At 36.2% G+C, this 22,066-nt stretch overlaps 1 long non-coding RNA gene and 1 other non-coding gene across 2 annotated transcripts; both read right to left on the bottom strand.

Annotated features, from left to right (window-relative positions):
* Nucleotides 1-7,090: 7,090 nt before the first annotated feature.
* TRNAL-CAA (transfer RNA leucine (anticodon CAA)) lies at nt 7,091-7,171 on the bottom strand. The gene has a single exon. It is a non-coding gene; the product is annotated as a tRNA-Leu (tRNA).
* A 13,714-nt stretch (nt 7,172-20,885) lies between these two features.
* Nucleotides 20,886-21,694, bottom strand: LOC107807668 (uncharacterized). The gene is made up of 2 exons (XR_001652943.2): nt 21,417-21,694; nt 20,886-21,248 (listed from the first exon to the last, which is right to left on the bottom strand). It is a non-coding gene; the product is annotated as an uncharacterized LOC107807668 (long non-coding RNA).
* Between the last annotated feature and the right edge of the window lie 372 nt (nt 21,695-22,066).

Genomic DNA, 22,066 nt, shown 5'->3' on the forward strand with positions numbered 1-22,066 from the left:
GCACTACTATCCACCTCAGAACTCACAATACTCTGTTGCTCCACCTCTGTATGTTGTCCAGCTAGCAAATCACCCAAGAAGGCGAGCACGAGCATCATAAAATCTCCACCAGCCTCCACAAAATTTTCAAGTGCCCTATAACCCAGATCCGAGCCAGGGGTATAGAAGGGAACACAGGTTGAAAGATAATTTTACACCAATAGGAGAGTCCTATGCAAGCTTATTTGAGAAGTTAAAGCATTATGATATGATTGCACCCATTCCTCCAAATCACGTGGACCCACGTGCAAGAAGCTTTGACCCATCTAAAAGGTCTGAATATCATTCCAATGCCCAGGGGCACAATGTTTAAAGTTATCGGGATTTAAAAACAGAAATAGAAAGGATGATCCAGGAAAAACTAATTGTGATCCAAGACAATGACACCCAGAATATCACGCCGAATCCTTTACCTGCACATGACAATGCACACTTTGTGGGGATGATGCCTGGTGATATGGAGTATGAGAATCCTCTCGGAAACTTGTCGACTGAAATTGGAGAAGGCCATGGTGATTCTGATGAGCAAATTTGTGGCTAAATGTCAAGCTTAGCAATTGAAAAGTCATTCTCTCCTCACTAGGAAGGAATCTTGGTAGCTTGTTTTGATATTTTTTCTGTTATTTGGGTTATTTCAGGTTGTGATCCAGATTTTATTTGTTTTATTGAGTCAAACTCTTCTATCCCTTTACTTTATTTGTGTGAGTCTTGTCTGTTTGTTTTGTTGCTATTTTCAGTGTCTGGGTTATTTCAAGGTTGTAGTTCGGATTTTAGGTTGTTTTTCTTATTGTCAAACCCTTCCATCCTTTACTCAATGAAATACAGTTTGTCCTTTTGTGTCATTCCATGCTTAGTTCTTTTGCCGCTAGTTCTAGTGACATGACATGCATGCGGAATTTTTAGCCAGATCTTAGAAAATTGATTTAAGCTTGAATTGGATAACTGAGAAAAAGACACTTTTGAAGATGAAAAAGAATTGAAATACCTTGGAATTAAGCCCGAATAAAATTTAAGTGGAACTAGAATAGTCATACCCGTGGAGGTTAAGGATCTTTACCATCAAAATCATTGTGAAGATCGGGTTTGAGGAAGAATCATTTGAAGTTTGTTGGAAATATTGACATTAAGGGATGGAAAGTGTCTTGTGACCATGACACACCCAGAAGACAGACATGTTCGTCAATGCTGTGATCGCGAAAAGATACTATGATTAGCATTCTCGAGGCTAGGAGACCCTTTTTCTGCTATCCAAACACCTTATATCCTTCACTACCCCTTTTAAGCCTGTTTTATTTTCTTTGACCACCCTCTTTTGGAATCAAATTTAGAGTCAAGAGTCAAAAAAAAAAAAGTCCATGTCCCAAGAGTACAAACTGGGGCAACTCTTAGAAAGTTCAAGTAAAAAAAGGAAAAGAAGAAAAAAGCAGTCAAAGGTCCATGCCCCCATAAAACAAAAGCTGGGGCAAATTGTTTTGAAAAAAAAAATGAAAAAAGAAAAAAATAGAAAGAAAAAAGGAAAAAATAGAAAGAAAGATGAAAAAAATTAGTTAGGTCAGATGTTTAAACTACGTTCGACCTGATTTCTTAAAAAAAAGGATACGCAGCCAGCCTTACACGGTTCGGTCCAACCAAATAAGAATTTTAAAAAAACCAGAAAAAAATCCCTAGTATCTGAAACTGGGGAAAATATTTTATTTTACTTTTGAAAGAGTCGATTCCAAGAGTTGTAAGTCTACAACCCCTTTATTTTGAGTCTACTTTGAGCCTTCATGACGTCCTTTCTTTCCAACACTATCCAAAAACTTTCCAAATAAAGACCTCCCGATATGCCCTCAAGAATGCCAAGAGACGCATGCAATGAACAATAGTTGTCACGCGACATAGAACACTGTCAAGTTGCTCATACAAGAAGGCAAAAGAAAAAAAGAAGAAGAGAGTCTTACTAATGTAAACCCTCACAAGCACTGTAAGCAATGGTAAGAAGAGATAAATAAATGAGAGAGACTTGTTGGTGAAAACCCCTCGGGGCACTACTAGTCGAAAGTGAGTCGTGAAGCTGGTGCAAAGGATTGACACAAGCAAGCCCGACTTCAAGGGTCATAGGAATGGTAAAAGGAAAGATTGATTAGTTTCATAGATCGGTCGTTAAGTCCAAAATGCATGTCATGATCATAAAGGCTAGTTATTAAAAAAAACTCTTCCTTCTGTCCTTCTCGACAGGGGCATTTCTTGTTAATATTGTTTCTTTGCATCATTGTGTCTTTTACTCTGAGTCTGTCCCTGTCAAAACAAGCAAGAAAAAATTTCAAAATCTACTACCAGCTTTTCAGTTGCATAAAGTAAATTTGGCTAGCATAATCAATTGTTACAGTCAACATGCCTTGAGGATTCATGTAAAGGCTCCCCCAAAAAAACTCTTGTCAGGCTATTTGGCGCAAGCAAAGATAATATGTGATTCTCTTTGGCAAACAAATTGCTCAAAGAGTAGGAATTCATTCGAGATATAAGAAAATGTCACCTAATCAAAGATCTCCAGTTGGGATAAGGCTGATTAAGCCATAAAAAATCAATGGCATTGGGAGCAAAATAATCAAGGTTGAAAGTAATGGTCTCTTGAAAGCAACAACAGAGTCTTCCAGCTGTGCAACCAACTACCAATGCAGTCGGTCTTCCAAAGGATGGATGATCACAAAGGCAAGCGGCCCAAGACTCAAGACCACAAATCAACCACCACTTTCAAAACTGATAAAATTTTCTTTGTTTGAAATAGGAACAAAGCAGTGAAGAGAAAGTGGTTCAAAAAGAAGAAGAAAAAAGATGGAAAAAGAAAAGAAAAAAGGAGAGCCGATGAAGGGAAGTTTCTCAAATTTATGTCTTTATTTGTCTTGTTAATATGCATAAAATCATGCCATTGCTCTTTACATTTTCCTCCTAGGGTAATACATCCTAGTTTGATAGATTTTTCTCCTAATAAGAAATCTTAGTCTAATGAATTTTTCTCCTAAGATATCAAAAGAAAAACCTAGTCTGATGAATCTGTCTCCTAGGATAAACGTCTTAGTTTGATGAATTTTTCTCCTAAGATAGAAGACCTAGTCTGATGAACTTTCTCCTAGGATAGAAATCTTAGTCTGATCTCCTAAGATACCAAAAAAAAAAAGAAGAAAAGAGACCTAGTCTGATGAACTTTCTCCTAAGATAACAAAAATGGACCTAGTCTGATGAATTTTTTCCTAGGATCGAAATCTTAGTCTGATGAATCTCCTAAGATACCAAACAAAAAAAAACCCTAGTCTGATAAACTTTCTCCTAGGATAAACATCTTAGTCTGATGAATCTTTCTCCTAAGATAGAAAACCTAGTCTGATGAATTTTCTCCTAGGATAATTTTTTTTTAAAAAGGGGAAGTTTGGATTTTAAAAAAAAGGGTCAATTTTTAGTTTTCTTAAGTTATCAATCTTTAGTTTTCTTGAAATCAGGGTCCCAGCCTAGAGAATAGGGTCAGTTTTTACTTTAGTCAAGCTTAGTTTATAGTTTTTTGCAAGCTTAATCTCAAATCTAAGAGACGCACTTCCTAGTTTGGTTTTTTTGGATTTTATTTCTTTAGGAGATGCACTTCTTAATTTTAGGTTAAAGGTTTTACCCATAGAAGACGCATTTCCTGGTCTGGGTCTTTTAGGTTGTGCTTTTTAGGAGACGCACTTCTTAGTTTTGTTCATTCAAGTTTTACCCTAGGAGACACACTTCCTAGTCCGGGTCATTCAGATTTTTTCAGCAGACGCATTTGCTAGTCGATATTTTCTTGGTTTTACTCACAGGAGACGCACATCCTAGTCGAGTCTTCAATTGCATCCTTCATCAATAGCATAGGTGATTCATAGGTCTACTAACAACTCACAATTCTTCCTAGTGCAAACTAAGGCAGAAAAGTTTCTTTTGTTTTGTCTATTTTGCTGTAGTAGCAGGTGCCCACCTGGAGAACAAGAGAATTCATTTCAGAGTTACTTCAAATTTCAAGTTAGTAGCAGGCGCCCACTTGGAGAACAAGAGAAGTCATTTCAGAATTCGATTCAAGTTAGAAGTAGCAGAAGCTCGCGGCAAGAATGCGAGTCAACAATCCGAGATGACCAATATAAGTACTTTTAATCCAGAAGAAAAAGAAAAAGAAAAAAAGTTAATCCAAAATGTAGAAGCAGATGAAAGATGTGAACTGCTCAAGACATGGCTGAAGTCACGAGCACTACATGTCTGGTCTTGATCCGAAGAAGCCGTGGAAGAATGAACCAGCACCTGCAGCTAGCAAACATCAAGGTTCAAATCAAAAGTCTGCATGAAGAACCATTCAAGACTCAAGATCAAGCTTCAAAAGACTTATAGATAGGAATCTTGTAACTCATAGCTGATAGGATTGTTTAGTTCTTTTTCGTTTTGATTTTGATGTAATAACATGACCACGGATCGGAACCTCGATGGAATCTCACTCGACTCTCTCATCTTATCACACTCCTTCGCTTTACTCACTTCTGAACTACACGTGGCCTGATTCCTTTACAACCAAGGATATGTAGGCAGCTCAGATACCAGGGCTCAGTCGCATTCTCCTTTCATTTAGTTTTTGGTCTCTCTAAATAAGTGTCGGATCAAAAAACCTGTCTCGTCGTTCTTTGTCTGAAAACTCTTCATGTTTCCAGTCAAAGAGGGTCAACTGTAGACATGTAATTTTTGACCCTCCCCAAGATTTTACACATTTTAGCATTTAAATATTTAGTTTATGTCTAATATAGTTATTTCAACTAGTTTTGACTCTTTGACTTTATTTTGTCACAAAAAATGAAAATTATAAAAAATATTTTCTTTTATTTAGCTAATTGATATTTTATCTAGTTACTTTTAGTTTATATACCTTTCATAAAATTAAAAAAATACAAAAATAGTATCTTATTTTTATTTTAATATGATATTTGAAAATACCAAAAAATAGTTGATTTTGCATTTTTAGATAAATTTTAGAAGGAACTACCTAATATTTTTCATATAATACATTCAGATTTATTGAGTCCAGTTTTGAATTGATTTCAAAGAAATTTAGCCCTTTTGATTAGCCTATTTTCGGATGTTCTTGGGCCCAAATTTGGGCAGCCCACCCCTCACCCTTCATTAACCCAAAACCCTTAAAAAATTCCTAACCTAGACACCCTAAGATCAGGAACAAAATACACATAGAGCGACAAAAAATCTGAGACTCCCTTCAACCTCGAGCGCCGTTGCTTTCTCCAAGACTCACCTTCCAAAATCAACCATTAAAACCATCTTCTTCCTCCTAAGACAGCCCTGAAATTACCTCTGAAAAGCCGTAAGAATCGCGCCCAACCCAGCCCAATAAACACATCAAAGCTAAGCCAAAAATCCGTGAAAACGAACTCCCGAAAATGCCACCACAGGCTCAATTCGAGTCGACGAGCTGTCCGTTTGCAACTCCAAGAGGTTCTATTCGGGTTTTCTCCGGTGCGGTCGTGGTCGTTTGGTTGAGTTTAGTTGTCAATTCATCTTAACTATCGTAGTCTAAAAGATTTCACAATGTCAATCGAGAATTCCGAGCTCTCCACGGAGCAGGTAATCTCTCACTTGCGTGCGTTATGAATTTAGAATTTCGCTCTAATGATTAGGCTGTGATTTCCACCATCACCATATTGAGCATGTACTCCCAAGATATCTAGGTCTGTGGCTGTTAGTTGTTTTCTTTTTTCATTCATTGACTTTCTTCTTCTGCAAAGGCTAATAATAGCTTGTATCTTTAAATAAAAGAAACTGGAAAGAAACCTGTGCATTAAATGATTGATTAAGATACATGGATTTCTTTTCAAATTTAATTAGTCGTTGCCTTGGTAGTTGCACGTTATTTGACATAGAAAGGTTCTTTATTCTTGGGATTTTTTTTATGTAAAGCTAACCCAAAATGCCAACAAGGCTATAAGCTAGTGCATCTTTTCCATAAATAATTTAATTCATTCCTTCCACAATAAATTCCATAGCCATGACCTCATAACTTATCTCAAATTAGTGTAGGAAAATAACTTGTGAATATTCGTAAGATATATTTTTAGGTGAGCTTTAATCTATCATCGTGATTGTGTACACGTTCGCGTGATACAATTACGATTTTCAAAATAAATCAAGGTACGCATTTGCGTGACTTTTGCCAAGCTTTCATAAAATAATTAAGTATTGTAAATTGTGTACACATACGCGTGACATGATTCATGACGCGCCAAACAAAAAGAGTACACGTACACGTGACTCGTTTCAAGATAATTCCATATTCATGAATAATCAAGTATTAAAAGCGGTAAAAAAGGGGTAAAACACATAGGTTCTAAAAGGAGTAATTAAATTATTTAATTAAGCCAAGTATAAATTACTAAGCGACCGTGCTAAAACCACGGAACCTGGGAATGCCTAACACCTTCTCCCGGGTTAGCAGAATTTCTTATCTAGTTTTTCTGGTTTCGCAAACTTTAAACGAAGTCAAATTTTCCTCGATTTGGGATTTAAAATAAAACCGGTGACTTGGGACACAAGTGGCGACTCTGAATTAAATAAATAATCTTATTTCGATTAATGTCACTTTAATTGAAAAAACTCTCTTATATTCCCTTTCGGGTAAAAAGGAGGTGTGACGTTCATTTCGGCCAATAGAAAACAAATCCATTTTATATACATTTGAACCACTAAATGGGTAAGTCACCAATCTCTGGACTATGTAATGTATTTTATCTGTTGGGTTACGGGCGGAAATTTTACCAGAGGTTTCTAATTTTCCCTTGGATGATTCCTGTTGAAGCATATACTCGGGGGGGAGGGGGGGTGAGTGCAGGGCGGACGATTTTAAAACGGACTCCCCATTCATTAGATAGAAAAGATCACCAAAATTTTGCGATCCTCTGCGAATTTATTCCAATTCCAAGAGCTCGGATCGAATCGGTATATTAATAGCGATTCGATCCGAGCTCTCTTATTGAGAATGCTCATTCAATGAGCATTCTCAATATTATGCCTTGAAGAGGACTCGAACCTCCACGCTATTTAGCACGAGATTTTGAGTCTCGCGTGTCTACCATTTCACCACCAAGGCATCTTGAAAGTGAATCGTATTCCATGAATATGATATCTATCTAGTGTGATGTATGGAATATATGACAAAGGTGGATCTATTGATCGGTCATGTCATATAGGCCCGAGTTGGACATCCAATTGCTTCGATTTGAATTATCCGGAGAATGCAATGCCTGATATATATCAAAAAGATGGACAATCAAACCTATTTCTCGATTCACTCAAAGAGGTGAATAGGGTCCCAATAGAGATATGTAAAAAGCAGGTCCGATTACGCGTATTCCTAATCCTAAATGGAATGTAATTTCTAAATCGAAAGATTCTTTTCTTTCAACCCCTATTTATATTTTGACCAAAAGCAAAACCTTTCTTTGAATTTTTAGTTATTCTATTTATTCAGGGAATAAGTGATGATACGAGGATTCTTATTCAGGGAATCCTTGCTTTGATTTAGGTTAGGCATTTTTATTGAATCATCGTGGTTCTAGTATGAATCTGGGGTTTTAATCGATTCATAGGTCTTAACAAGAGAATTACTATCAATACAAAAATCAATAAGAAAGGTCTTTCAAATTTAAACTCGATTTTGGTTCGTTACCAAATTCATTGATTAAAGTTAAGAACTCGTCAATTTCTGTTGATAATGGTTTTTCATCAACCGTATCCACTTTTTGTTCAAAAATCCAAATCCATTTTAAACGAGACAAACATAAACGGAGGAAAGACCACTTGTGAATGCAAAAGATTCTATTGAAAAAGGAATCTTAATGATTCACTGGTCGGGATGGCGGAACGAACCAGAGATTAATTCATGTATTCGGGAATCTGTGATCCCATTTTTTTCATCAGGTTCGGATAAAGGCCAAAGATCTTGAGCGACCGATCCGACAGAACAACTCAAAAGATAAAGAAATATCGTTAATCTCTTCATCAAATACAATCAAACAGAATCCAATTCTGATGCAAAAATTCAAATTCAAAAATGAAATAGAAAAGATACAAAATCAAAAAATCAATATCACTAAGGTGAAATCAGTAAAAAAAATACCTCGCTGGTCACATAAATTAATCACTGAATTGGAACAACAATCGGGTGACTATTAAGAGGGCGTACCACTGGATCATCAAATTCGTTCAAGAAAATCCAAACGTGCAGTTTATGGGAGAAAATTAAGTTATTTGGGCCCTGGAGGACTGACAAGGGGCATTACTAGTTTTTGGATACGAGATATCCATCCTAATCACTATGGGCGTATTTGCTCAATTGACACATCTGAGGCTTGGAGGGATATCTTTCATATATTTCAAGATCCACCCTACAATAGTGCTGCTAGGCGAAGTAGCCCGAATGTTGCACCCTAGATGGCGAAAGTCCAGTAGCCGAAAGCTAAGAGAATCTTATTGATTTTCTTTCGTTTTATTAAGTGAAGAAATAATTGGAAAATAAAACTGCAAGTACAAAAATAAGTAATAACCCTCAGTAGAGACTAGTATGATTCAATTCAACATTTTGTTCGTTCGGGTTTGATTGTATCGTAGCTCTATAATTCGGATTAAGTTTATTATTGGATGAACTACATTGCTGATATTAATCCCCAAAAAAAGACGGTAGGCACAACTAGGCCATGAACAACCAACCATCGTACTGTAAAAATTTGATAAGTTCGATCTATAGTCATTAGGGCCTCCTAAAACGATCTACTAAATTTATCGAGTTATTCCAAAGGATCAAAACGGCCAGTTATTAATGGAATTCCTTGTCGGCTCTATGTAAAATACTTGTTTGGCCAAGGGCTTCCAAACACATCGTAAGCTAAACCGGTGCTGACAAATAACCAACCCACAATGAATAGGGAAGGTATAGTAATGCTACGAATGACCCAATATTAAATACTGGTAATAATATCAGCAAATGAACGTTCTCCTGTGCTTCCAGACATGATGAGCTCCACATATTCTTGTACAGTCAAAGAAGATCGATTCCGTAAAAGATGAGATCGGTAAATGACAATTCATTGAAATTTCATCTTTGTGAGATCGTCAATATTGTACCGAGGGTGTCTTTAGAGTATACCGAATCAGCTTAACCACATGTGGAGATATCTATAATATCCGTCTTTTTTCTCTTTTATTATTTTATTGCCGTTCTCTGTTCTATTCGGGGAAACACGAGTTGTGTTCTATGAAAACAGAATTTCAATTTTCTATTCGATTCAAAATTCAAATTGAAGTATGATACTTTTGCCATTTGCTAATCGGGGCTAACACTCCGAAAATTAAAAATGCCAAAATAGGAACAATGATAGATATTATTAGAAATACCCAAAAAAATCATATTCATAAAGCAGAAACATAAACACACTCCTATGAACGTGGAAAATATACCGGATTCGATTGGTCGATTCGAATTGGAATTGTCAAGTCATCCATAACTATTTAGTCAAAACAAAAATTTATTTTGATCGAACCGTCTAGTTTGCTTTGTTTATTGGTTTATTGTAGGGCATATCTCATTGCAAGATTCATCGACTGGAATACGATTTTATTTCCATTATACTTATTTCCATTTTATTTAGTTAGTAGAACCTTCTAACTATATATTACTCTTATACAAATTCTCTTGTTTCTCTTGTTTTTGTCTAGGATTTTCTTTAAAGACGGGAAATTCTAAATTAATTACTTATCTTATTTCTTCCTTAATTAGAAATTCTTTAAAGATTTCTATTTTTTCTATAAATAGAATCAGGAGGTCTTTTTGTCTTTTTTCTTACTGAATTCCCATTCGATTCACTGGTCAAACTTGGAGAAAAATAGGCCTATTTCAAAAGAGACTAGTAATTAATCCCTTTCATATCATTTGACCAATTGTAACCTCTTGATTTCAATAGTTGAAGTATTTAGCAAAGACTCAGAATAAGTAAGAAAATATCATCGCGGTTTGGATTAAATCTCGATGAAAGAATACATCAATGAGAAGTTAATTCGATAAGTTTAATGACCCTTTCTTACTTCAAATTATATAATGGAAAATCGAAAATATAAAAAAGGAACCAAAACTCGTCTTTATTAAAAAATTGAAGAAAATCCTTTTCGATTTTTATTTTCGAAACCCATTGGAAAGGCAAGTGCAAGAGAAATCATACAAAAATGATCGAATCTTCGGATGCCCTGAAAAACATATGGGGTGCTCGAAAATGGTCGAAGTAGTCGAATAGGAGGATCCTTATTGTTGTGCTGAGCACGTATTGGGTTTTGATGATTAAAAAAGCAAGATCAACTATGTTGAAAGAACCAGATTGCATGAACAAGTTGCTATGCTACTGGACTGGTGCACAGATTTGTTATATGGATAATACAAGAATTATGTTCGTAGCAGATGAATTACAGAATGCTGATCAGATGTAAAAAGTCAGGATTCATGTGCAAGTTGGATTCCTCAAGAAAACTTATTCAAGCGCTACAAGAAAGACATTAATTGGAAGAACTCTTGTTCGAAAAGAAAATCATTATGGAAATGCTTACATTAAAAGAAAAGGTTTGAGGAGTTGGAACAATTAAGGAAACCAAATCAAAATATGAGAGATTTTCCTTAACCAAAATATTTTAGATTTCGGAGCATTAATTGGAGCAGATTTTTGGCCAACCTCACCTTATATAAAGAGACCTTCTACAACTATTCAAGAACCATGTTATTCGAATTAATTCTCAGAAATATTCTTTGCGATAGGAATCTCGACAAGAAAGTACTCTTTGAGATTCATGTCACTCTTCTCTCATTCGATCTAATTACCCAACCCTCTCTGAGAATATAATTCCAAAAGTCGAAACCCTAGTTTTCAAGTCTTCCAAAGACTTCAATTGTTAAAAATGTCAAACTCATCAAGTTAACCTACATCTGGTTCTCTCAAGTCAAACCCCACTCCAATAACAAATACTCCACCTCCTACACCCTATGATATCGAGTTTGTAAAAGACTCAATTCCCTCCCAAAATACCCCAAAGGCTTTTATAGGGTTAGCTGATCACTTTGACAAAGGAAAAAGAAAATTTTTAATTCTAGTAATTTGGTAGTAGAGGGGTCCCAAATTCAGGGAGAAGAAAATGTGAAAAAAGAAGAGGATGATAGCGATAAAAAATCAAAGATGAGCAAAGACGGTGTTGGAAACATTGAGGGAACAAAAGGCTCGATGAATGTGCAAGAAAAAACAAGTTATGTTGTGGGATTTGAAACTCAGGGGAAGAAGAGGTAGTAGGTGAGAAGGTAGAAAAAAGGAGATTGAGAGAGAAACTAGAAATAAGTGTGTCCTTGTCGAAGAGAACATAACTAGTCCTAGAGAAGAACTGGTTGGGGAGAGTATTAACGATGGAGTAGAAGCACCAGAAGCCCCTAAAAAACAACCAGGTTCTTCTATTGCTAGAGAATGCATAATGGTTGGAGAAGGAGTTGTTGAAGAAAATATTGGGGAAGAAGATGTTGAACAAGTTCAAGAACCTGGTTCTCTGAAGGATGATCTTGAGAAATCTATTTTCTTGGATCAGATTGACACTGAGGAAGAAGGAAAAAATAAGGGAGAGGAAGAAGTGAGAAAATAAAGTAGTGCAAGTAGGAATGATGAGGCACTAGCGGAGTTGACTGCAAGAATGAGGGAAGAAGATGAGTGAGGAAGGAAAAACCTCTAGCCGAGAAGGCAGTGTTATTGCAAAATTCTATAGCCCTTGGGGTTGGAACACCAAACACTAGAGGGAAGAGCAAGGCTGCTTTTGAAAAGATCTTGGAGGAGAGCAAGAAAAAAAAAGGAGTGATAAGAATTCAGACTGAGAAATGAGTTTGATATGGAGGAAGTAGATCTTGTGAGTGAGGGAGAGAAGAAGAAGAAGAAGAAGAAGAAGAAGAAGAAGAAGAAGAAGAAGAAGAAGAAGAAGAAGAAGAGGGGGAGGAGGAGGAGGTCCCTCTTCAGAGAAAAGTAAAGAAAAATGTTGGCTCATCGTCGGATGCATCTAAGGAGAAAAGGTCTCCAAAAAATGAAAGGCTGCAGTTTCTGAGTCTGAAGGGAAAGGAACCAGTTCTAAGCGCAGGAAGAAGACCCAAAAAAAAATTATCATTGTGGATAAAGAAGAATGGTTTGCTGGGTTGATAATGTTAAAAGGCCGAGTAAACGACCCAGCCACTATAAACATGTTTGGGATGAAGGACCTGCAGGAGAGGATTGAGAATCAGAAATAGATACATATGTTTTTTTTTGCCCACTACTAGTCATGTATGGTGAAACAATGATCCATTTTATAAGAATTTTAAAGTGCTTGAGGGTAGCACAATAAGTTCAAAGGTAAAGGGAGTGGACATGGTTCTTGATGCTAAAGTGTTGGGGGGATATTGAATGTACATGTGGAGGGTTTTGACACCTATGTGTGGCATGAGTGGCCCGATTTGGGTGAGAAGAAAGATGACATGTACTTGGCTTCTAAGTACACTCGGAAAAGCGAGAAGACTACCTCGAGAAAGGTTAGAAAAGAAGAAATAAAAGCGGTTTACAAGCTCTTGTTTGTGTTTGTAAACAAGTATATGTTGCCCCGATAAAAGAGGAGGCGTGAGGCTACATACTTGGACCTGACTGTTATGGAGGTGCTGGATCAAAATATGCCAATTAACTTGCCTTCTCTAATGCTCAATCACATAAAAAGGACAACTAATCAAGATAGAGAGGCATACACACACTGCCATATGGGTTCCTTTTGACTAGGGTGTTATGATGACCCAAAAGGTCATCACTTGTTTTAAAAGTTAAATCTGTATTTCGAGGCCTTAAAAACCTTCTCTTGTCTCACCTCAATTTACGTGCATAGTCCGGGCTTATATCCGAAAAGTCGTTATGTATAAAATTGAGAAAATGCTAATTTTGCCTTTAAAATTTAATTTAAGTTGACTTCGGTCAATATTTTGGATAAACGAACCCGGATCTATGATTCAACGGTCCCTTAGGATCCGTAGAAAAATATGGGACTTGGGCGTATTCCCGGAATTGAATTCCGAGGTCCCAAGCCCAAGAAATAAATTTTTGAAAGATATTGTTTAACTAAAATTTTAAGAGTTTTTGAAAATTTAAAGATGTTTGAATTTGATGGTATAAGGCCTGTATTTTAGTTCCGGAGCTCGGTACAGGTTTAATATGGTATTTAAGTTGTGCCTGTAAAATTTGGTAAGAAACAGAATTCATATGACGTGAATCGGACCATCGGTTGTGAAATTAGAAACTTAAGAGTTCTTGAGTTTTTTCTTTGATTTTGATGCTAAACTTGTAGTTTTAGGTGTTATTTTGATGATTTGATCGCACGAGCAAGTCCGTATGATGTTTTTAGGTTTGTGTGCATGTTTAGTTTGGAGCCCCGAGGGCTCGGATGAGTTTCAGATAGGTTTTGGGATGTTTTGAGATTTAGAGATTCTGCTGTCTTAGCTATTGCAGGTGCACAGGGGTTTTCTTCTTCGCATTCGTGAAGGAACTCTCTCGAATGCGAAGAGTAAAGTTTGTCTGAAGGAAATTCCTTCTACGCGAACGCGAGGCGCAGGTCGCGAACGCGAGGCACAGGTCGCGAACGCGGAGCGTTGGGGGCGTTACCCTTCGCGAACATAACCTAGCTATCGTGAACGCGAAGACCATTATGGCAGGGACCTGGGGGAGGGGTGAAATACTCATCACGAACGCGTTACTTGGATCGCGAACGTGGAGGCTGGGGGGAGAATGCCTTCACGAATGCGAAGGCTTTTGGCCGCTGCGTCTCGCAAATGCGACAGGCTTCTCGCGAACACCAAGAAGGCCTGTCCAGCGATTTAAAAACAGAGGCAGAACGGGATTAAACCCAAAATTTCATATCTCCTTCCCTAAAATCAGATCATAGGCAATTTTTGAAGAGAAGTTTCAACACCAAGTCATTGATATATGTTCTTAAACCCATCTCCTTCATTTTTCATCAACACCCATTAGATTTCTAGGCTTAAATGTTGTCCTTTAAGGGTAGAAATTAGGAATTTTAAGAGAATTGGGAATTTTACAAATTTGAAGATTTAGACCTCTATTTGGGGTCGGATTCCAAAAATAATTTCATATTTGGGCTCGTGGGTGAATAGGTGAATGGGTTTTGGTTCGAACCTCGAGTTTTGACCAAGCGGACCCGGGGTCAGATTTTGACCTTTTTGGAAGAATGTTGAGAAATTTGTAATTTTTCGTTTGAGTTGGTTTCTTTGGCTTTAATTAATGTTAATAAGTTAATATTGGCTAGATACAATTGAATTGGAAGTGGAATAAAAAAAACTGGTGTTTGAGGCTTGAATTTGGCCGTGAAATTCGAGGTAAGTGTTTGGTCTAACTTTAGCTTGAGGGAATAGGAGTTGTGTCTTAATTGCTATGTGTTAGTGTCGAGTACGACGTATATGTGAGGTGACGAGTATCTATACGTTGGTGTCAAGCATGTCCGTGAGTCTTATATTAAGATTGTTGTGATATTATTATGTATTGTTCATGCTTACATTGATGATTAGCACTGTGAAACAAAACTTATGATAAATTCTTGGTAATTGACCATTGTCGAGTATTGGTTCAAGTTGAGAATTATTTTGTGAAGTAACAGTGGAACTAAGTTAGTTATAGTTGATTCCCTTGCCGGGATGATATTGTTTCTATTGTCGACTCACTTGCCGGGACGGTATTGTTTCTATTGTTGATTCCTTTGCTGGGATATTATCATTGTATTTGTTTGGGTGAGGAAGAGTATAAATCACGAAAGGTGATGTCGTGCATGAGATTATGAGTGAGTGTTAATGCACGAAGGGTGATGCCGATATTGCGAGTGTTAAAGCACGAAGGGTGATGCCGTGCCATATTAATGAAATTAAAAGGACGAAGGGTGATCATGATTATGAGAGAGTAAAAACACTAAGGGTGATGCCATGCTGTTTCTGTTAATTCCTATGGCGAGGACGAGAGTAAAAGCACGAAGGGTGATGTTGTGCACTTGTTTCTGTGTTATTATTTTCGTTGCTTCAAGTTTGATGTTTACTTTGTCGCTTTACCTTATCATTGTCATAACCTGATATCTCCCTCAGCATGTTCCCCTTTTTCTGTCTTATTCTATTAATTCTTGTTATTATTGTTTCTCGTATATGATTAAATTGCACAGGTTTATATGGTTGTCGCGTCCTAGCCTCGTCACTACCTCCCCGAGGTTAGGCTCGACACTTACTCAGTACATGGGGTCAGTTGTACTAATACTACACTCTGTACTCTTTTGTGTAGATCTCGGTACTGGACCCTACGGACCGTAGTTCGAGGTTGCTGCCTTCAGTCCAGTAGAGACCCGAGGTAGTCCTGCAGGCGTCCGCAGGCCTTGACGTCCCCTTCTATTCTATTTTTATTTTGTTTTACTTATTTCTGAGACAAATGTGTATTTTCTTTGTTCAGACCATTATTTGTAGTATTCTTAGACAGTCCGTGAGATTGTGACTTCAGTTCTGAGTAGAACTCTATTATGGATTCATATTTGTATTAAGTTAAATTGTTAATTCCGTTCTTCTGCATTGTTATTCCGCTGTTTATATTATGTTAACTTGTAAATTGTTAAAAGATAAAAATAAAAAGGGTAAATAAATCGGAGTAGTTGGCTTGTCTAGCTTTCACTAGTAAACGCCATCATGATCCCGACGGTGAAAAATCCGGATCGTGACAGGTGTTTGAGCATTTCAAGGTTCCATTGAGAGGACCTAAAAGGACCAAGAAAGATTTGTTTGATGTAGACACCTTGAAAGAGTGTGACTGTATAGCTAGACCACTGGGGACAAAAAGTAAGAGTACGGTCATAAACCTTTTGGGGCATTTGGCTGTTGCCAATGAGGAAGAGGAAAATACAAAAGAGGAAATTGCCTTCCTGAAAGAGGAGAATAGGAAGCTGAACATGAAAAAAGAGCAGGAGGTTGTTGTTGCTCGGTTTGATTAGCTTCTAGGGCTACATCGTTAGTTCCCCGGTAATGATGCCAAATTTGATCACGTCCAACTCTAGTCCTAAAAAGTATAAGCGGTCGCTGCAAATATAATTCAGACTAAAAATCCGGAGTCGAATCCCACAGAGAACTAAGGCTTAGCTACAGTTATTCAATATCGCTAAGCAACACAAGTTCAAACAATTTCCTTTATAAAGATTAATATATTTATTTTTATCTAATTAACTAACAAATACTAGAAAACAGTAAAACTATAAATTAACAAGGATAAGGATTGGAGACAAGATTAAGGAGGTCTGAGTTATGATTTCCTCAATTGTCGGAATCCTTCCCGCTACGTATTCTTTAATTTCGCCTAAGTATCCTCTATTGATCATGAGCACTCTGAGTGTTGTAATTCTACCGAGTAACTACCACAATTTACTGGACATATTTTTCCCAATTGCGCTAGCTGGCATTAAGTATGGCTCACTCGGATAGCACCAAGATTTGTTATCCCTAATCCCACCTTTAAACCCTCCGTATTGATCCCTCATATACGTTAGGAGTAATGTTGTTCAACAACTACCTAAATACGCACTCTCTCCCAAGTAATACATACTAAATAGACACAGTCGATTGAGAGCTCTTCAACCAACCACAATAATAACGTAGTTGAACAAATAGAGAAAAAGCTACAACAAATCTATATTAACGTAACAGGAAAATCATCCTCCAATAGGTTCCATCAAAACCCTAGATAACAAATTAGTTATTCATAATAGTATGCATAACTACAATACTAGAATTCATAACCAATAATGGAAATAGGAAGAAGGAAGTGAAAAACTCGTAGAAGAATTCTCCACCTTGCTCCTAGTGTGTTCTTGCCTCCTTAGGTCGAATCTCCGGTCTAATATCGGTCTCTGGTCCCTTAAAATTGGTATTTAATGACTATTTATATGTGTAGGAAAAAGACACAAACGAAATAAATAAGTCCAAAACTAAATAAGAGACAAAATAGGTTTGAAACCCAGAACACGCATCGCCTGGCATTAGGCCTGGCGACGCGAGCTCTAACGCGAGCAATGAGTCTCGTGTCGCCTGGAAGGCTGACTTTGATTTGCTGCCTAACATTATTTGGATTGCTTGTCTTTCTTCTTTGCTAATTCACGCCCAGGTTTCTCATTTCACTTCTTTCTTTTTAATTCTTTGCATTTGTTTATTTTGTCTTCCTTTGTATTTCTTTTGTCGATCTTTTTGTCCCCTAATTAAATAATCACAACTTCATTCTTTTAGTATATAAAATACACATAAAATCTCTATTTTGCTCTCAATTTCGTCTTCAACGTATCTACACATAAAATAAACTCAATTAAGTACAAATATAGTATAATTTAGCATTAAAGCACTTAAAATGTAAGGTAAATAATGTACAAAAATATGGAATTATAGTCGAACATCACTTATTCATGGGAATCCTCTTCTATTAAAGAACCCGGTCCCTCGTCCTCTTAGGTTTTCCAGTTTAGTCCTAGTCAGTTCCTAGTCCCTTCTATGACCAGATTCCCTTCTATGACCAGATTCTATGACCAGTCCCTTCAACTGCCTTTTGGTTTGGGCCTTCTGGGTTTAGTGTGGTACACTGATAAATCAATAAAAATTTCTCATATTTCGGCTCACCGCATTGCAGTTATTTTAGATAATTTTATTGGATCAAATGTTTGAGCTATTGGCATTGTGTTCATGTTAGTATAGCTCCAGTAGACATGAGTTTGACATTGCTAAAATCTTACTTTTGACTTTACTAACATATAATTTCTTCGATGATGCCAAAAGGAGAAAGTTAGGAATGTGCACATATACTGATCAGTAAATCTGGTTCTTAAGCATTTGGGACTAATAAAATTGCTATCAATGAGTTTGTCTATTTGCAGGTCCTAAAATAGAATCATGCCTAGCCATCTTTAGGGTTGCGATGAATGAATAGCGAGTCCCTTTGTTGCTAATAAAACTGGTTCTTTTGCTGAAGACTGATGAATTACTTGAGCAGTGGAATAATTTACATAGGGGTTTGTCATCATCAAAAATGGAAAATTATTAAGTTGAACATATATTATATTTTGATGATTAACAAATCTAGATCAATTGTGTTGAAAGAATCAAGTTTCATGGACATGTTGCTATGCTACTAGACTGGCGCGCAGATGTGTTATATGTATAATGCAAGAATTAAGTTCATAAAAGTTATGTATAATGCAAGAATTAAGTTCATAAAAGTTGAAGTGTAGAATGCTGACGACAAGATAGAATTCATGTGTAAATTGGATTCCTCAAGAAAACCTATTCGAGTACTACAAGGAAAACATTAATTGAATTAATTCTTGTTCGAAAAGAAGTCAATAACTATGAAAATACTTGCATTATAGGTAAAGGTTTGAGGAATTGGAATAATTAAGCAACCAAATCAAAATAGGAGATGTTTGTCTTAACCGAAAAATTCTAGGTTTTGGAGCATTAATTGGAGGATATTTTCGTCCAACCTCACACCTATATAAAGAGACCTTCCACATCTATTTAAGACTCATGTTATTCGAACTAATTCTCAGAAATATTCTTATGCAATAAAAATCTCGACAAGAAGGTACTCCTGGAGATTCAAACTGCTCGACTAAAGAACCTACTCATGAAGACGAAGTTGTTGAAGTTTTTTAGTTGTTTAGGTTGAGTCAATTGTCCGAATTGTAATCTATTTGCTTTTGAGAAGTGTAATCACATATTAGTATAGAAACTTTGAGTTTTTGTTTATTTCCTAGACTAGAGTTAGTTTGAGAAAGGTTAGCTACAATTGGATTGATTATAGGGGCTAGGGTACTAGAGTTAGTCCCCTTAATTATAAAGTTATAACATAAAACTGCTCATTGAAGTTAGTAAAATTTTGAAGCAAATCCTACTGGGATAGGTTGTAGTTTTTACTCCATTGAACAATGGGGTTTTCGACATAAAATTGCCGTGTTAGTTAAATTCTGCACTTTACATTCTGGTTGTGTCAGGTTAGTTTGTTCAAAAAACTTGGTTATTTGAAATCGTGAAAGGGCAATACACAATTCAACCCCCTTCTTGTGTCTGAGTGAACTCTAAAATAACACTTGTATTTATAAATATTATCTTAGGTAATCAATTTAAATTTAAAGTGGCTGAAATATATATTATGTTGTATTGAGAATTAAAAATCTTGTATTAATCAACTCCTTTGTAGCCTTAACAGATTTAAGGTTACTTCAGTCATTTTAATAAAAGGCGTGCTTACCAGCACTTGTTTAGCAAACACATAAACAACTTTTTTTTAGTTTCAACACTTCTATCCAAACACTTAACTGCTTATTTATAAAATCAGTTTCAGCACTTTAAAAGTACTTTTAAGTAGCTAATTTTTTCCGGCTAATCAAAAACGGGCTCTTAGTCCTTTATATATATTTATTAATGGCTCAATAGTTCGCGCGATCATCATAGTTGCATGCTCATGATTGAATAGTGTTGGTCATTAAAGTGTTGTACATATAGGTAAATAGAAGAATTCACTGCATCCTTAAACTCATTAAAGTTGGATCTCATTTAAAAATATTTTGTCGCATATAAAAAGTGATATTGTGCAACAAAGCTTGTAGCATTATTAGAGGTTTGTTTGATCCAAGCGTCTTCGTGAGATGAAGCTCCACGTCATCAATTTTGAGAATATTATGAGTCATCAAGCCAATACGAGGTGATCAGTAGATGCAACAACATCTTTATGCAGAATGTCATCTTTTTCCTTGAATCCTTCACAAAAGAATATTTCAGCATTTGCTGGTTCAATTTATGAGAGAAAGAAATGACGGACATAGCTGGTCCAACTTGGCGTACAAGAAGTTTGGTCATGAAAATTCGGACGGAGTAATAAGGAACTATAAGTACAAAAACTTTGTTATTAACAAATATAAATATTACTTGAAATATTCTAATTTTTATCTTAAGTTATTTACTTTAATTCGAGGGCCAAAGAAATATAGTATCTTTTACGCAAAAGATGTCGTTGACCTTTTTGTAATGTCATTTATCATCAAAAAGAGTCAAATAGCACTTGAGTTGACATGGCGGAATAACTTTTCCCGATTCTTTCTTCTTTGCTAAAGAATTTTGAGAAAGACTATGGGCTCCCTAATCTTCCATGTGAATTACTAGATTTGGTTATATTACATATTAATGGTTGTGTAGTAGAGGCGGATTTACAGTATAAAATATGGGTCACGTGAACCCGTGGTCCTCGGGTTAAAGTATAGATATGATGTACATAATTTGACAAAAATATGTATATATATTTGATGGAACCCATGGTCAAAAGAGATAAAGTGGTTCACTGATTTTGGTCTCTTATTTCCAATAGCCTTAAGGTCAAGGATCGGATCCCCAATCGACTTTTTTGTTTAATTTTTTTAAAAAGTAACAATTAACCTATCCTCCGAAAATCCTAGATCCGCCTCTATTGTGTAGGATAAAAAATTCACATTTAACATTATTACTTCAATTTGAATTGATTGGCTTACCGGAGTCACCAAAACAATCAAGTTATTTCTTTTAGGAGAAAAACATAAATGACCCCTTTAAGTTGTCGTCAACGATCAGACGTGCAACTCAACTGACCCCTTTAATATCGTTTTGATATTAAGTGTATCTTGTAAACATACGACCAAGTCAGCCACCTTGCATGTGTTACACTATCAAATGAGCCAATGAAGTAAGGAGACATATAATTTTAAACAAAAATATTGCACATGTAATTAAAAATCCAGAAAAACTAATAAACAAGTTTTTCCGTTTTTCACATCTTCAATATAAAAGAAAAGTTCATTCTCTTCCCCACCCCTCATCCTGATAATCCTTTCCCATTTCTTTCTCTCAATTTTTCTTCTTCTGCATATTTCCAATAAGATCACAACCGTGTGGAAACAAAAACCTCAAGTATTTTCATACTCACCCAATATGTGTGTTTCTCTGTGGCTTCATTCCAAGTCAATCTGCAAAGCTAAATGATAAACTGAACAATGACTATTAAAGATTGCCTTTTCGGCCACTACTCCCTGAGTGAAAGCTGAGAAAGAGCGGAACAAAAGCATTAGTTTATTGGGAGAAAAGATGAGATAACAATTGCACTTTTGGTTGAGAAGTATCAGCACCATTGCTGTCTTCTCGAATAACAAAAGCAGAAACATAAAGTTAAAATCAATAATTATATATCCATATCGATTCGAAGCTCTACCTCGGGTCAGTTAAATGGATCTTCAACATCCTTTTTGCTTCCTATAAACCCTTTTATCTGGGTCGGTTCACCAATTAAATAAAATCTTCTCCAATTTCAATAACAATCAGAGTTCTAATTATTGGACATGATGAAATAGGGTAAAATCCACTTATTTTTTACTGGTTATTGTTGGTCAACCTTGGGCTTTACTAAACAGTTGGGATTGTCGATACTAGAGGATGGCTTGTTGGTGGACGAAATTTTTCAGGGAGAAGGTGGAAATAATTTGGAATTAAAAAAAAAAAATGTGGTGTCGACCACACATAAAATAACTTAAACTGAAAAGAAAAATAAAAAAAACGTAATTGAAGTTCTCACGCGCTCAATTGTTAATGTGACACAATTGATTTGCTATGTCAGCGCAATGTGTTTACAGGACACACTTAATAGACACTTGAAGTGTCAAAATAGTAAATGGGTCAATTGAGGTGTCTGTCCGATGATTGGGGATAACTTAAAAAGGTTATTTATATATTTCGTATTTTTTTAATCTTATTTGCCAGAACATATTTGAACATTTAGAAAATTTCTATTGGGCCTCTATTTGACATGCACATGAGCCGAACCTTAAAATGAAGGCGGAATACATACGAAGACATTTAAAGTTT

The sequence above is a fragment of the Nicotiana tabacum genome, chromosome 8, assembly GCF_000715075.1.
Source record: "Nicotiana tabacum cultivar K326 chromosome 8, ASM71507v2, whole genome shotgun sequence".
In the NCBI taxonomy this organism is placed as follows: domain Eukaryota; kingdom Viridiplantae; phylum Streptophyta; class Magnoliopsida; order Solanales; family Solanaceae; genus Nicotiana; species Nicotiana tabacum.